The sequence below is a fragment of the Apium graveolens genome, chromosome 11 (genome assembly GCF_009905375.1).
Source record: "Apium graveolens cultivar Ventura chromosome 11, ASM990537v1, whole genome shotgun sequence".
NCBI lineage: Eukaryota > Viridiplantae > Streptophyta > Magnoliopsida > Apiales > Apiaceae > Apium > Apium graveolens.
Window position 1 is genome coordinate 5,189,441 of NC_133657.1, and position 17,531 is coordinate 5,206,971.

The window sequence follows — 17,531 nt, forward strand, 5'->3', positions numbered from 1 at the left end:
GCCCAAAAGCCCTAATTATTAATTAATTTCGTAATTAATTAATAAGAGAAAAATCAGCTATTGAGAAGAGTCCCGATAAGGATATAAATCCTTATAGATTAGCCTCAAGGGGACCTAAAAGGATAAGGAATCAGCTTCCTACTTCCTAGGACTCCTAAGTCTATCCTAATTATGAGACTTGCCCACCAAGTCTCCTATACCAAGTCCAATTCAAGGACTCCCAACATCTATATAAGGGGCCTCACCCCAAAAATCAGAACTACGTTTTTTGGCTTGATTCTCTAATTCACAGAGATACGTAGGCATCTCGTAAAGGCAGATCGAGCCACGAAACACGAGAGCAGCCATTAAAGGTCTTGAGCTCCCGAATCTTAGTAATAAATACAGCAAATAATAACCTTAGTTTTTTATCCATAACATTTGGCGCCGACTGTGGGGATACGGAACAACAACCATGGCGAGAACACGGAGAACAACCAGCACTCTGGAGGAGGGAACACCATCAGGGACAACTCAGGTGATTTCGTCAACCGTGGAGATTCCTCCCCACTCAACTTATGCATCTACTCAAGCGGAGGCCCAGATAAGGGCAACTCAATCTCAGCCACAAGGAACGACTCCCCCAACTATTCAAGGTACGAATCCTCGAGTTCAACAAGTACATATACCTGTGAATTCTCGACCCGTCGGGTATGAATATTCAACTGTTGTTACTACTAACCCCCCTTATGGGATGCCCCTTCACCCTGAGGTTGGAGGAAGCGGATATGCTGGGCGAAGCGAAGCACGAGGGCAGTCGCCCCCCTATATACGAGGTCTGGGTCCTATCCCTGAGGATCGGGAATTTTCTGGTCCTTACACTGAGAGAGACTCCGAATCTTCGGATGATGAAGTGGCCCCAAGAAGGAGGCGTCCTGGAAAAGAGCCAATGGCCAATGGAAGGCAACGCCCCCAAAGCACCCCAGGGGCGAATCCCCAAGAAGTGCAGGAAAGGATCAGGGCTCATGAGGCTGAAATCCAAAGGCTGAGGCGTGATTTGGAGGCTCACCAGGCCACCAGACCCCAGATACCTCCTAGGGGGAGAAATCCTCCTCCTGTCATAGACCTGGATGGTCCGGTAAGAAGAAGGGCTGCTGTCCCAAGAACTGATCCAAGCAATCTCCTTCCCCTTGGAGATCCTGATGATCCAACTCCACCCTTCATAGAAGAGATAATGAATGCCCATATCTCAAGGAAATTCAAGATGCCCACTATCAAAGCCTATGATGGCACGGGAGACCCCGCTAATCATGTTAGGACATTCTCTAATGCACTGCTGCTGCAACCCGTGAATGATGCTATAAAGTGTCGGGCCTTCCCTCAAACCCTGTCGGGTATGGCTCAAAGATGGTACAGTCGCCTGCCCCCAAATTCTATTGGATCGTTCAGAGAATTAAGCCAGGCTTTTATTAAGCAATTCATCAGTGGAAGAGTCCATGAGAAAAGTTCAGCATCTCTTATGAGTCTTGTGCAGGGAGCTAAGGAATCCTTGAGAGATTACCTGAATCGTTTTACAAAGGAGGCTTTAAAAGTCCCAGACCTTGATGATAAGGTAGCCATGATAGCACTGCAACAAGGAACCAGGGATGAGTTTTTCAAGATGTCCTTGGCCAAACGTCCCCCTGAAAACATGTTGCAACTCCAAGAGAGGGCAGGGAAGTATATCAAGGTTGAAGAAAGCATGAGGAAGACCGTAGTAAGTAATGAGCCCACTGGAGGCAAGAAGCGAAAAACTGATCTGGAGTATATCGCTAAGGACAAATATCCTAGAACCGAACAAAACCCTGATTCAACCCCCAAGAAGGGAGGACCTGGGCAAAAGTTCACTGAATACGCTAAGATGAGTGCTCCTAGAAGTCAGATTTTGATGGAGATTGAGAAAGATAGAGATATTCGCTGGCCTAAGCCCTTGAAGGATGATCCCGCCAAGCTAGATAAGAGCAAGTATTGCAGGTTTCACAAAGATGTTGGCCATGACACCGATGAGTGTAGGCAATTGAAAGATGAAATTGAGTTTCTGATTCGAAAAGGAAGATTGAACAAGTATACTGGAGATGGAGAGGACAGAAATAATAATGGAAGGAAGAACTTTGAAGATCGTAGGAGGGACCAAGACGATCAGGGGCGGAATCCCCAACCTAGAGGGCCGGTTATAAATGCAATTTTTGGAGGATCGCGACGCCCTCGAGGGCCTGTGATAAACACGATCTTTGGAGGTCCAACTGCTGCTGGATTGTCCAAAAATTCCAGAAAGGCATATACGAAGGAGGTTATGCATATTGTTGGAGAAGCCCCGAAGAGGGCCAGGACAGAAGTAACATTGGCTTTTGATGATTCTGACCTAGAGGGCGTGAAGTTTCCCCATGACGACCCGCTGGTCATAACACCGATAATAGGAAATAGCCCGGTTAAGAGGGTCCTTGTGGATAATGGTGCTTCTGTGGATATCTTGCTCCATGACACCTTTCTAAGGATGGGGTATAACGACTCCCAGTTGACACCCACCGACATGCCGATATATGGATTTGCTGGAGTAGAATGTCCTGTGGAAGGGATAATCAAATTGCCAACCACCATAGGTACGGAGCCAAGGCAAGCAACGCAGATGCTGGATTTCGTGGTGGTAAAGGCTAGTTCAACTTATAATGCTATCATGGGGAGAATAGGGATACATGCCTTCAAGGCAGTCCCCTCTTCCTACCATTCAGTCATGAAGTTTCCCACCCGAAACGGGATTGGAGAAGAAAGAGGAGATCAAAAAATGGCTAGAAGCTGTTATGTGGCCTCTTTGAGGGCAGATGGAGTCGGGGGGCAGGTTCTTCCTATTGAAGATATGGATGTTCGAGAAAATGATGAGAATAGAGGAAGGCCAGCAGAAGAATTGGTTTCGGTTCCTTTAGACCCCAAGAATCCTGAGAGGATGACTTTCATTGGAGCCACATTAGAGGAGCCCCTTAGAGGGAAGTTAGTGAAATTTTTGCAAGAAAATAGTGATGTGTTTGCATGGTCAGCAGCTGATATGCCAGGCATAGACCCGGAGTTAATTACTCACAAGCTAAACATGGATCCAAGCCGGAAGACAGTGAAACAAAAGAAAAGAAATTTTGCCCCGGAAAGACAAGAGGCTAAAAAACAGGAAGTAGAAAAACTCTTAGAGGCTGGTTTCATTGAGGAGATTCAATTTCCGGAGTGGTTAGCAAACCCTGTAATGGTGAAGAAGGCTAATGGAAAGTGGAGGATGTGTATAGACTTCACTGATCTGAATGATGCATGCCCCAAAGACTGTTTCCCGCTGCCTAGAATTGATACTTTGATTGATGCCACTGCTGGACATGAGATGCTGAGTTTCATGGATGGATTTAGCGGATACAATCAGATCAAAATGCATAAGAATGACATTCCAAAGGTATCATTTATCACTGACTTTGGTGTTTATTATTATCTTGTTATGGCGTTTGGTCTCAAGAATGCAGGAGCCACCTATCAGAGGTTGGTGAATAAAATTTTTAAGAATCTTATTGGGAAGACTATGGAAGTCTATGTTGATGACATGCTAGTCAAGAGTCTAGTAAAGACTGATCATATAACCCATTTGAGGGAAGCTTTTGAGGTCCTAAGGTACCACAAGATGATGTTGAATTCAACGAAGTGTGCTTTCGGAGTAGGATCTGGAAAATTCTTGGGATTGATGGTCTCAAAGAGGGGAATTGAGGCCAACCCCGATAAAATAAAGGCAATCCTGGATATGGAACCACCAAAAACTGTCAAGGATGTACAGAAGCTCATAGGAAGGGTTGCGGCGCTAGGACGATTCATCTCCAAGTCAGGAGACAAGTGCTTGTCATTCTTCAAGTCATTAAAGAACATTAAAGACTTTGTATGGAGTGGGGAAAATCAGAAGGCATTTGAAGAGTTAAAGAAGTATATGGGCCAGGCCCCGTTGTTGGCCAAGCCAGTTCTGAGTGAAGTTTTATCCTTGTACTTGGCTGTTTCAGAGAGCGCCTTGAGCGCGGTGTTGGTTAAGGAGGAACTGAAAGTCCAGAAACCCGTTTACTATGTCAGCAAAATCTTGCATGGTGCAGAGTTGAATTATTCAACTATTGAGAAATTCGCTTTAGCCTTGGTAATGGCTTCAAGAAAGCTGCGTCCTTATTTTTAAGCTCACCAGATTGAAGTGCTAACAAATCAGCCACTGAGAAACATCATTCACAGTCCCAAGGCAAGTGGGAGACTGATTAAGTGGGCAATAGAGTTGGGAGAGTTCGATCTCAAGTATAAGCCATGTACGGCCATAAAAGCCCAGGCACTAGCTAACTTCGTGGTGGAATGTACCATACCCAACCAAGAAGTCGGGGGGCAAAAAGATACCATACCTCAAGACAAGGGAGTCGACAATGGGGACAAGGAGAAAGAATATTGGGTTCTCTATTTTGATGGAGCATCAAAAACAAATTCCAGTGGAGCAGGGTTGGTTTTGCAAAGCCCTGATGGATTCTTAATTGAGTATGCTATGAAGCTAGACTTCCCAACCACAAACAATGAGGCAGAGTATGAAGCCCTGATTGCTGGACTTGGTCTAGCTGGGACACTTAGAGTCAAAAACTTAAAGGTCCGTGGAGACTCGAAGCTGATCATATCCCATGTAAAGGGAGAATTTGAGGCAAGAGATGATACGATGGCTAAGTATGTTCGCCTAGTAAGGGTTGTGATGACCCAATTTAATGAATGCCATGTTGAATACATTCCAAGGGAAGAAAATGCTAAAGCAGATGCGCTATCAAAGTTTGCTTCATCTGAGATTGAAGAGAGTTCAGGAAGTGTGTACTTCCGTGTTTTGAAGACACGAAGCATAGATGTTAAGCTTGTGGCTCCCATAGGCTTGGGGACGTCATGGATTGATCCCATCAAGGCTCACATTCAGACCGGTTGGTTGCCAAGTGATGCAACTGAGGCACGAAAGTTAACTATTCGAGCACTAAGGTACTCCTTGATAGATGGAATTCTGTATAAGAGATCTTTCGTGGTTCCTTACTTGAGGTGTCTCAGGCCCGACGAGGCACGCTTGCCTCTTGAGGAAGTGCATGAAGGTATTTGTGGGCAACACTTAGGGGGCAGGGCCTTGGCTCATAAGATAACCCGTTTAGGCTTCTATTGGCCAGAAATGATGGCTGATGCCAAAGAATATGTGAAGAAGTGTGATCGCTGTCAGAAGCATGCACCAGTTGTTAGACAACCCCCCAAGATGCTGACCTCTATCAACTCGCCTATTCCCTTTGCCATGTGGGGGATGGATATTCTAGGGCCTTTTCCTATGGCCACGATACAAAGGAAATTTCTGATTGTAGCCATTGATTATTTCACCAAGTGGATCGAAGCCAAACCCTTGGCCAAAATCACAACTAAGCAGGTTGCACAATTCCTGTGGGAAAACATTATGTGCCGATATGGAATTCCCCGTATCCTCGTCACTGACAATGGAGCACAATTCAACAATGAGGAATTCAAGAAGTATTGTGAAGAAAATGAAATTGAGTTACGATTCACCTCTGCGGCTCACCCGCAAGCCAATGGGCAAGCAGAGGTAGCAAATCGGATAATCCTGGATGGACTAAAGAAGAGGATCGAGAAGTTAAGAAATAATTGGGTGGATGAAATACTTCCAATATTATGGGCCTACAGGACTACCTTTAGAGTCACGACAGGAGCAACCCCCTTCATGTTGGCATATGGGGCAGAAGCAGTAGTTCCAGTAGAGATATCACATTCCTCTCCAAGGATTCAAGCTTTCAATTCAGAAGAAAATGAGGAAGGGCAGAGGTTAGCCCTGGATTTAATCGATGAAGTGCGAGATAAAGCACATGCAAAGATAGTATAATATCAGAAAATGCTTCATTCTACTACAACCTAAGGGTTAAAGAGAGGTTTTTCAAACAAGGTGACCTAGTCTTGAGAAAAATAGAGGCTTCTGGTGTCAGACAGAAAGGAAAGCTTGCCCCAAATTGGGAAGGGCCGTATAGAGTCAAGAGCTTTCAGGGTAGATGAACCTACAAGCTGGAGACTATGGATGGTTTTGAAGTCCCGAGAACCTGGCACGCACAAAACCTGAAGGTTTACTACGTGTAAGATGGTCGAAGTACGATTCTCACTTGTCATTATGACAAGTAGGTTTAAAAGCACCTTGAAGCTTTGTTTGCATAGGATTTTTATTTTTTAGCTATTATAGATCAGGGTCGAACCCATATTATGTAAGGTTTTGGAAAACCAGACTTGAAATTGAAGAGTTCGAAATTATTTCAACCTATGGATGTTTGAGTTGTGATAATACTTGTGTGGCCCATTAAGCCAAGTTTGAATATTAAAGTATCGGAAAAATGAAGGAGAGAATGCAAATAAGGGAAGTAGCATATAAAATAGCCCCGGAGGGTAATAAGTTTTAATACAAACAAAAGTCCAGACATAAGTTAAGGATAAAATTACAGAATAAAAAAACTATTCCTCCATGCGGGAGCCTTCATTCTCTTTCTCCTTATCAGCGCCTTCAGCGTCCTTCGCAGGAGAAGCGGGAGGAGAAGCAGTGTTAGGATCCAAGATGCGATCATCTGGCTGAGGGGAGTTGAAGAGGGCGTCTATGCTGTCCTCTGACTCAGCCTGCTCAGGACTTATAAAGTCCTTAGGGTCGACTAAGCCCGGGTACTTCTCAGAAACAGCCTTCACGGCCGCATCCCATCCCTGAGTGAACTGTAGGGAATAAAGACCCTCATCATGAATCTCCTTGAGATTCTTAAACTCAGAATCCATGTAGTCATCAATGAGCTTATCCTTATCGCTCCTAAGTTTCACCAGCTCGGAATGAGCCTTAGCCAGCTCCTCCTTCTTCGTGTCCAACTTCTTCTCCAGGACCTTGGCTCTCTCCTCCCACTTCTTCATCTCCTTCTCAAAATCATCAGAGTTACCCTTCCAGGATCTAGCCTGATGTAGGGCCGCCTGGAAATAGGTATTACTATGCAAAGAAATATGTATGAGTTAGCACAAATTCATTGGGATACAAGAAAAGTTGAAATTCACAAAAGGAAGAGAAGAAAAAAGAAAATTACCGCAGCTTGGGCTTGAGAACCCAGAAGCTCAATAGTCTCGATATCATTCCCCGTAACAATGTCAGTGAAATCGTGGGGAGTGATGGAATGGTACGACCAATCCTTGGCATGTTTGGTGGATTCAACCACCGTATCGCTCCTCCTGAAGCCCCAGTTAGGCCTGAAGGAATGTGCCTTAAGTGGAGGATCCACATCGTCCCCTAGCTCGACCACCGGGATGTGGGGCTTAAGGAAAGAAGGACCGTCAGGTTTGCTCCTGGGGTCCCTGTTTAACTTGGCCCTCTTCTGGCGGCCAGATTCCCCCTCCTTGGGCCTATTGACATTATTAATAGCATCACAAGCTGAAAGGAAAAGTAGAAGGAATATTAAAATCTAGAAAAAAAGAAAAAGTGCGATTAAAGAGAAGGAAAAATAATTACGCAGGTATAAATTTACCCTTATCACTGGCCTGGGAGAGACAAACTTTCTTCAAGGAAAACTCCTCTAAAAGGGTCCAGGTGTCTGTTTTCCCATCATCTGAAATTAAGGCTTGATAGGCCACCTCCTCCTCATCAGTTAATCTGATGCTACCAGGACTACCATCTGATACTTTGCAAAATGGCCTACGGAAGAGTGTGGCCCAATCACCCCCAGCCCAGGTCAGCCTGACAAACTCATCCCTCCATTTAGGGTTGTTCTCGACTATAGAGTTACTATCAAAGATATGGGGAATTTTGGGCCGTTGGCGAATTAAAACCCAGCCCGGCTGACTCATGGAACTATTATAGAATTGGAAAACTTTCCTAAAGACAGCTACGGAAAGAGGGAAGCTATTCCTGAGACAAAGGACCATAAAACAGATAATGTTCCTCCAGGCGTTAGGAGGGAGTTGACAAGGGTTGATTTGTACATCGGCTAGTGAACGAGGAATAAATTCGTGGAATGGGAACCTAAGACCTGCGGTCAGGGCTCCTCGATAAATGAACAGGGTATCCCCCTCCCAATTACAAGTCCTATCCCCAGGGGCGGCTGGAGTGATCCTAAGGTGGGGTGGAAGTCTGTACAGGGTGTTCATAGACTCTATCCTACCATCTAACTCATGAAAAGTGTTACCATGATTATACGAATCTAACTCAGATAGAGAAGGATATTCATCACCTCTCGAGTTAATCATATCAATGAGGGAAGTATATGGAGATTGAATTTGAATGTTTGTACCTCTCTTAGAGACATTCATCTTCTGCAAACGAGCCAGGTCACGGTCCGCCATTGATATGCTTCGGTTGAAGGCTTGAAACCCAGAAATACTTGAGAATGGTGGAGCTGCGGTGGCTTTGGTCGCCGGAAATCGCCTTCTCAAAGGGAGAACTCTAGAGAAAATTATGAGAGAAAATGAGAAGTGGGAAGTGAAGTGAGGATTCTCACTCCACACTACACTTATATAGGCGAAAAGCTCGGAATACGAGGCGTTTTTAGGCCCATTTAGCCAGGCCCAACCTAGAGGCCCATCTACAAGAAGTATCAGGAACAATCTAGAAGCTCCTGTGGAATTTAAAAGGTCAAAAATCGACCAGAATCTTAAAATGGTTCAATCAGAGTCCTGATCGACACAGAAGAGGGTCCTGATCGATATTCCATTCGATCAGAATGGTCGAGAGCCACTTAATTCGATCAGAGTCCTGATCGACACAGAAGAGAGTCCTGATCGATATCTTATTCGAACAGGAGGGAAGAAATCCCCTAAGATCGATCAGAGTCCTGATCGACACAGAAGAGAGTCATGATCGATATTCCATTCGATCAGAATGGTCGAGAGCCACTTAATTCGATCAGAGTCCTGATCGAAATCGATCAGGAATCCTGGTCGATTAAGCCCGTGTAACAATCGACTAGGGTGTCACTTTGAAGGCCAATTCAGTCAGAATCCTGATCGAAATCGATCAGGAATCCTGTCGACCAGAGTGTAAGATCCTGAGCTAATTCGATCAGGATCCTGATCGATTTTGGCTGCATCCTGATCGATTTTGGCTGCATCCTGATCGATTTTGAATGCATTCTGATCGATTTTAAGCCAGAAAATTAAGGATAAGTCCCGGGAAATTAGGGAAAAATCCAGAAAATTAAGGATAAGTCCCGGGAAATTAGGGAAAAATCCAGAAAATTAAGGATAAGTCCCGGGAAATTAGGGAAAAATCCATAAAATTAAGGATAAATCCCAAAAAATTAGGGAAAAATCCAGAAATTAAAGGAAAAATCCCAGAAAATTAGGGAAAAATCCAGAAATTAAAGGAAAAATCCCAGAAAATTAGGGAAAATCCCGGAAATAAGGGAAAAATTCCTGGAATTAAGATAATTCCTGAATAAAAGGAAGATTCATTGTAAATGTGTAGGTCGCTCCATACTTTACGCATAAACGAAACCCTGTAAGGGAATAAACAGACTTAACTTCTGCGAAACCTAATCAATGTTTCCCAAAAGTTGGGGGCAAATGATAGGAATAAATAAATTATGATTGTATAATTAAATACTACATTAATTGTACAAGCTGTGGGCTGCTAGGCCCAATAAAAAGATATATGACACTCAGACCAGAAAGGTTAAGCCTGATGGACCAGATCAGGCCTGATGGAATAAAAAAGGCCCAAAAGCCCTAATTATTAATTAATTTCGTAATTAATTAATAAGGGAAAAATCAGCTATTGAGAAGAGTCCCGATAAGGATATAAATCCTTATAGATTAGCCTCAAGGGGACCTAAAAGGATAAGGAATCAGCTTCCTACTTCCTAGGACTCCTAAGTCTATCCTAATTATGAGACTTGCCCACCAAGTCTCCTATACCAAGTCCAATTCAAGGACTCCCAACATCTATATAAGGGGCCTCACCCCAAAAATCAGAACTATGTTTTTTGGCTTGATTCTCTAATTCACAGAGATACGTAGGCATCTCGTAAAGGCAGATCGAGCCACGAAATACGAGAGCAGCCATTAAAGGCCTTGAGCTCCCGAATCTTAGTAATAAATACAGCAAATAATAACCTTAGTTTTTTATCCATAACATAAATATACTAACAACATTATACAGATTAAGTTTAATCGTTTTATTTTAAACGTACACTAACTATTCTGTTTATATTGATTCATTAAATACAAATTATACAACACAAATAAGAATTTATATATTTTGCTTAGTGAACTATATTAAAAACGTTGTGTAATTTAGTAGTGTCTTGTATAAAAATTATATACATTGATAAACAATCAACTTGTATTTGATATACGTTAGATATTGTACAATATTTACAAATAAGAAAACAATTAAGAATATTATAATATATTATAATTATATAATTTATAAAAAAATTCTATAAAATGATTAGTGTCTCGCACCGGTTATTATACTAGTATATACTAATCAATGAGACAGGGAGGGTAACTAATAATTTTAAGTAAATTATAGAGCATATGGCACATTTAATTATTCAGAATCTATGATTTGTTTTCATGTACATAGAAATTCAAATTTAAAATGGTATCCTGACTGATATTTGACTTGTTTGTTTGAGATGCATTTAATTCTCAGACGTCATTTTCGTACCTCAGCCAACAAAAGATCAGATTCACATAATTGAAAAATTATATTCCTAGCTTTAAATTACTCCCTCCCGTCAGTCTTAAATAGCTTTTCTTTTATTTTTCAGAGAAATTATCAAAACTAACTTTTGTATATTGTTTTATGATTCTACTATTTTTTGAATTTTTTGCAAAAAAACAAAATCAACTAAAATTAACGAAAATGAAGCTCACATGCAACTAGTTGAATCGAATTTTTTGGTTGCATTTGAGCTTATACAAGGTTGCACGGAGTTGCAGAAACTCGTCGGAAGTAGTATATAGTTGAATCGAGTTGCAGAAAACCACATTTTTACAAAAATATTTAAAAAACAAAAAAAATTTGCAAATAAAAAGGTATTTTTGCAAATGTTTTTAAAAAATTATAGTATTTTTGCCAAAATATTTTTGAGCTTGGGTACTTTTCAAAAGAAACTCTATTTTAATGTAATTTAAAGTCTGCTAAATGCATAGTTTCAAAATAAAATTTAAATTATTCGCAAAAAAAAATACTTAAACATTATTCAGAAAAAATTGAAAACATACATATTGATTATTGAAAACATACATATGTGTTAGACTATGTGTAAAAGTCAAACCTGAATACGAAAATAAGGCCCGACTCGGTTCAAACTGGTTATTGATTTTCCAGCTTAACACATGAACTCAACAGTGAGCTCAGCACATTAACAACATTTTGTTACTAGTTTATCTATATCAGTGTATCTTAACAACTTATATATAAGTCTCACAATAGTTCATTTTTTATTACTTAAGTTTTCTGTTAGATATATTTATGATGTCATGTCTAATAGTGATTTGTGTTTAGTTTTCAGATCTTGACTAACAGGGCAAATCAGGACTTAACTGGAAATCAGTACTTATACTGAAGTCAGAACTTAAGATATCAGAACTTAAGTTATCAGAACTTAAGATATCAGAAGATATTCTCAGGAGATAATATCAGGACTTAAGAAGACTTTCAGATAAGGAAGACGGCTGATTGAAAAGAAAGAAGATCAAGACTAAAACAAGAAGAGATATGCATGGAGAAGAATTCTATGAAGAATAGAAGACTTGGAGGAAAAAATAACTAGTTGATATATTTTAGAATACAGAATTATATTCAATATCAATTAGAAGATTATCTTGTAACTGTGTAGTATATAAACACAGCATAGGGTTTACACTATAAGTGTTATCTTAATCGAGAATATTATTTATTGTAACCCTAGCAGCTCTCGTGATATTTGTTCATCACTGAGAGAGAATGGTTTCATTGCAATACTATTTTATTAATAAGATTATTCTGTGTTTCATACTTGTGTTCTTAATTCGATTTGATTGTACTATACACTGTATTCAACCCCCTTCTACAGTGTGTGTGACCTAACAAGTGGTATCAGAGCCTATCTGTTAACACATATATAATTTAAGATCCAAAAACAATCATGTGTGAAGAAGAACAAACTCCAACCAAACCCACCAAAACTGAAAAAACTCCAAACACTCAAATCCATAGTCGATATGAGACTATTAGGGTGCCCATACTAAGACCTTCTGAGTATCCCATATGGAAAGTGAGGATGACTATGTTTCTGGAAGCCACAGATCCAGAATACCTTGACAGAATTAATGAAGGACCACATAAGCCAACCAAGCTCTCTGTTGTAGTTGCAGATCAGCCAGCAAAGGTCGTACCAAAGGAGAAAAGTGAGTATACAGCTGAAGATATCTCATCTATTGCCAATGATGCAAAGGTAAGACATTTGCTGTATAGTGCCATTGATAATGTAATGTCAAATAGGGTAATCAACTGCAAGACTGCAAAGGAGATATGGGATGCCTTGAAGACAAGATGCCAGGAAACTGATGCAATTAAGAAGAACAGGAGGACTATACTCACTCAAGAGTATGAGCACTTTGACTCAAAACCTGATGAGTCATTAACTGGCTTATATGACAGATTTGTCAAACTCTTGAATGATCTGTCACTGGTGGATAAGGAATATGATCTTGAAGATACTAATCTTAAATTCCTTTTAGCTCTTCCTAAAAGTTGGGATTTGAAGGCAACTACTATAAGAGACAACTATGCTCTTGATGAAACTACTCTTGATGAAATTTATGGTATGCTCAAGACTCATGAACTTGAGATGGATCAAAGAAGCAAGAGACATGGGAAAAAGTCAAGGACAATTGATATTAAGGCTGAGGAGGAATCCCCCAAAGTGGCTGCCTCAAAGAAAGGCAAAGGAAATGCTCTCATCACAAAGTCTGATACTGAGTCATCAAGTTCTGATGATGATGAGTATTCAGAAACTGAAAGTCTATCTGAGATGGATGCTGATGAAGAGATGATGAAATTGCGTGCTCTTATGGTGAAGGGTATCACAAAGATAGCCTACAGGAAATTCAGAAAGGGAAAGAAGTTTTCCAGGATAAGTGGAAGTTCTGATAAGAAGGGCTTCAGAAAATCTGAAGGCAAAGGAGGAAAGTCTGACAGAGGAGAATACTCAAATGTCAAATGCTACAACTTTGGTGAGAAAAACCACATATCTCCTGATTGCAAGAAAGGAAAAAGTGACAAAGGTAAGGCACTTGTCACAAAGAAGAAAAGCCGGACAGACACTTCAGATTCTGAAGATGAGGTAAACTATGCCTTGATGGCAAATGCTGATAGCAGTTCTGATGCTGCTGAGTTAAAGGTACCTCAAACAATTTATGCTTTTCATACTGATGATATTACTGAGTTGAGATCTTATCTTAAAACCTTGTTCATTAGCTATAGAGATCAGACTTTAACATGTGATAAGTTAACTTCTGAAAATCTGGCTTTTAAGAAAATGAATGATTATTTAGAAAAAGAGTTAGTTATGTTCCATCAAACTCAGAAGGATAGAGATGATGCCTTCTATGTTAGAGATGAAGTGTTAAAATTAAATCAATCTCTAAAAACTGAGTTTGAAAAGGAAAGAGAGATTATCAGAATTTGGACTAACTCTGGTAGAGCAACTCAGAATATACTAAGTAGTGGAAACTGGAAAGAGGACTTAGGTTATAGAGATGACAAAAGTGAAAAAGGAACTGAACAAATTAAGCCAATTATTGTTAAACAGACTGTTAAGCCAAAGGTAAATCCTGTTAAGTTTATAGCTAAAACTGTAAAGTCTGATTCTGAAATGATGGAAGATACTGAAACAGAAGTTAAAGCAGATTTAACTTCTGACAAATTAAAATAGGATAAGCCAATTGAAGTTAACATAGGCTTAATGACAAAGAAGCAGCTTAAGTATAAGCTGAAAGAGATTAAGAATGTAAACAAGGTAAAGGCAACTAGGAAAAATAGGAATGGAAAGGAAGGTGTGAATAAAAGCAATAATTATATGCCTGTTCCTAATGCTCCTAGAAAGAAATGCTATAACTGTGGAAATTCTAACCATCTGGCTTCTTTTTGCAGGAAGAATAAGAATATAAACTCCTTACCTTCGAAGTCAGGAGTTAAGAGTCAGTCTGTTAGGGTTAAGACACAAAATCCTTGTTTTCATTGTGGTAGTTTATGGCATTCTGTTTATACTTGTAAGGAATATCATAGTTTGTACTATGATTATTATCAAATAAAACCTTCTTTAAAGAAAGTTAACATTATTCCTTCTAGTGTAAGTTCTGATGCAAAGTGTGATACTGTAAATTCTGATAAAAAAAATGTTAACATAAACACTGATGTAAAATCCGCTGCAAGTGTTAACAAACTTAATAAGGCCAAATGATCCAAGCAAGCCTGGGTCCTTAAAACTAATCATTAGTGGTCTTTATGATTGCAGGGTAACAGGAAAAACATCCTAGTTCTGGACAGTGGATGTTCAAGACATATGACTGGAAATAAAGCCCTGCTATCAGACTTTGTGAAGAAAGCTGGCCCAGGAGTTTCTTATGGAGATGACAACATGGGAAAAACTCTGGGATATGGTAATATCAACCTTGGGAATGTCATCATTGAAAAAGTAGCTCTAGTCTGAGGACTTAAACACAATCTGCTGAGTGTTAGTCAAATCTGTGACATAGGTTATCATGTGGATTTCTTTGAAGAACACTGTGAAGTTGTAAGCAAATCTACATGCAAAGTTGTTTTGAAGGGATACAAGCATGGTAACATTTATGAAGCCAAGCTTTCAACAAGTTCTGATGGCTCTGCAATATGTTTGTTAAGCAGAGCATCAATTGAAGAAATCTGAGATTGGCATTAGAAACTCTCATTTAAATTTTAACAATATAAATGAACTAGTCAAGAAAGATCTTGTGAGACGACTGCCAAAATCAGTATTTGCTCCTGATGGCCTTTGTGATTCATGTCAAAAGGCAAAACAAAGAAAATCTTCATTCAAGAGCAAGACCGAATCTTCAATTCTTGAGCCTTATCACCTACTACATGTTGATATATTTGGACCAGTGAATGTCATGTCTATTGCAAAGAAGAAATATGCTATGGTTATAGTATATGAGTTTACTAGATACACATGGGTGTATTTCTTGTACACAAAAAGTGAAACTGCATCTATCTTAATTGATAATGTCAAATAACTGGATAAATTGGTCAAAGACTCTGTGAAAATCATAAGAAGTGATAATGGCACTGAGTTCAAGAATTTGATCATGGAAGAGTTCTGCAAAGACCATGGAATAAAGCAGGAATTCTCTGTTCCAGGAACTCCACAGCAAAATGGAGTTGTTGAAAGAAAGAATAGAACTCTTATTGAAGCTGCACGAACTATGCTTGATGAAGTAAAGTTACCAACCTACTTTTGGGCTGAAGCTGTGTAGACTGCTTATTTTAATCAGAATGCAACACTTATCAACAAGCATGGAAAGACACCATATGAAATGGTGAAGAAAAAGAAGCCAAATCTGAAGTACTTTCATGTATTTGGATGCAAGTGTTTTGTTCTTAAGACTCATCCTGATCAGCTATCCAATTTTGATCTAAAAGCTGATGAAGGAATTTTTGTTGGATATCCACTTTCCACAAAAGCCTTCAGAGTCTACAATTTAAGAACAAGGATTGTCATGGAATCTATCAATGTCTCTTTTGATGATAAGAAGATTACTGGGCTTGAAGATTTCAATGATCATGATCAGTTGAGATTTGAGAATGAAGTTTTAAATTCTGATTCTGTAAATTCTGATAGTCTAAATCATGATACTGCAAATTCTGATGGGTTAAACTCTGATGTTATTGATACTGTGGTGACTACGCCAAAGGAAAATGCACATGTGCAGGGGGGCATATTGAAGATCCAACCACATTAAGAAGCATCAGAACCTAGAACAGGCTCTTCAAGTTCTGATTCATCAAGTTCTGATGGGCCAAGTTATGATAATTCTGGAAACTCAAATTCTGAAGGATCCAACTCAGAGAGCATAATTTCAGGGGGAGCATCAGAAAATGCTGATGGAGACAACATGGATCATGGGGGAGCATCCAGTTCTAGAGATCACCTTCCAGCTACAAGGAAGTGGACTAAAGCACATACACCTGACTTAATTATTGGAAATCCCGAAGCAGGTTTTAGAACTAGAACAACAACATCAAATGAATGTCTCTATCATTCTTTTCTTTCTCAGACTGAACCAAAGAAATTGGAAGAAGCTCTTCATGATGTTGATTGGGTGCAAGCAATGCAGGAAGAGTTAAACGAATTTGAAAGAAATAAAGTCTGGACCCTAGTGCCAAGACCAAAGAACAGAGCAGTTGTTGGTACAAAATGGGTGTTCAGAAACAAAACTGATAGTGATGGCATGATTACAAGGAATAAAGCAAGGCTGGTTGCAAAATGATATTCTTAACATGAGGGAATTGATTATGATGAAACATTTGCACTAGTTGCTAGATTGGAAGCCATAAAGATATTTCCGGCTTATGCTGCTCACAAAAAGTTTACAGTCTTTCAAATGGATGTAAAAAGTGCTTTTCTTAATGGAGAATTGGAAGAAGAAGTATATGTTGAACAACCTCCAGGTTTTGTAGATTCAAAATTTCCTAATCAAGTCTACAGACTTGATAAAACACTTTATGGCCTTAAGCAAGCTCCAAGAGCATGGTATGAGATATTAGCTCAGTTTCTTCTGGAAAGTGGATTTAACAGAGGGACTATTGACAAAACTTTATTCTATCTCAACCATGGAAATGACTTACTTTTGGTACAGATATATGTTGATGATATCATTTTTGGTTCTACAAATGACAAACTTTGTAAAAGGTTTGCCAAGCTAATGCAGTCAAGATATCAAATGAGTATGATGAGAGAACTTAGCTATTTTCTGGGCCTTCAAGTCAAGCAGAATGAAGAAGGAACTTTTATTTGTCAATCCAAGTACACCAGAAATTTGTTGAAGAAATTTGGAATGCAAGACTGTTCAAGTGCATCCACTCCTATGGGCACTGCAACAAAATTGGATAAGGATACTGGTACATCAGTAGATATTACTGATTACAGAGGTATGATTGACTCACTACTCTATCTAACTGCAAGTAGACCTGATATCATGTATGCTAACTGTCTTTGTGCAAGATTTAAAGCAGATCCAAGAGAACCTCACTTAACAGCTGTGAAAAGAATTTTCAAGTACCTTAAGGGTACAGCTGATCTAGGATTGTGGTATCCTAGGGAATCATACTTTAAGCTAATAGGTTACTGTTAGGTCACACACACTGTAGAGGGGGTGAATACAGTGTATAATACAATCAAATCAAACTTTAATATCTTAAGTAACAGAAAACAAACTTTATTGAAACAATAAACTCTGTTACA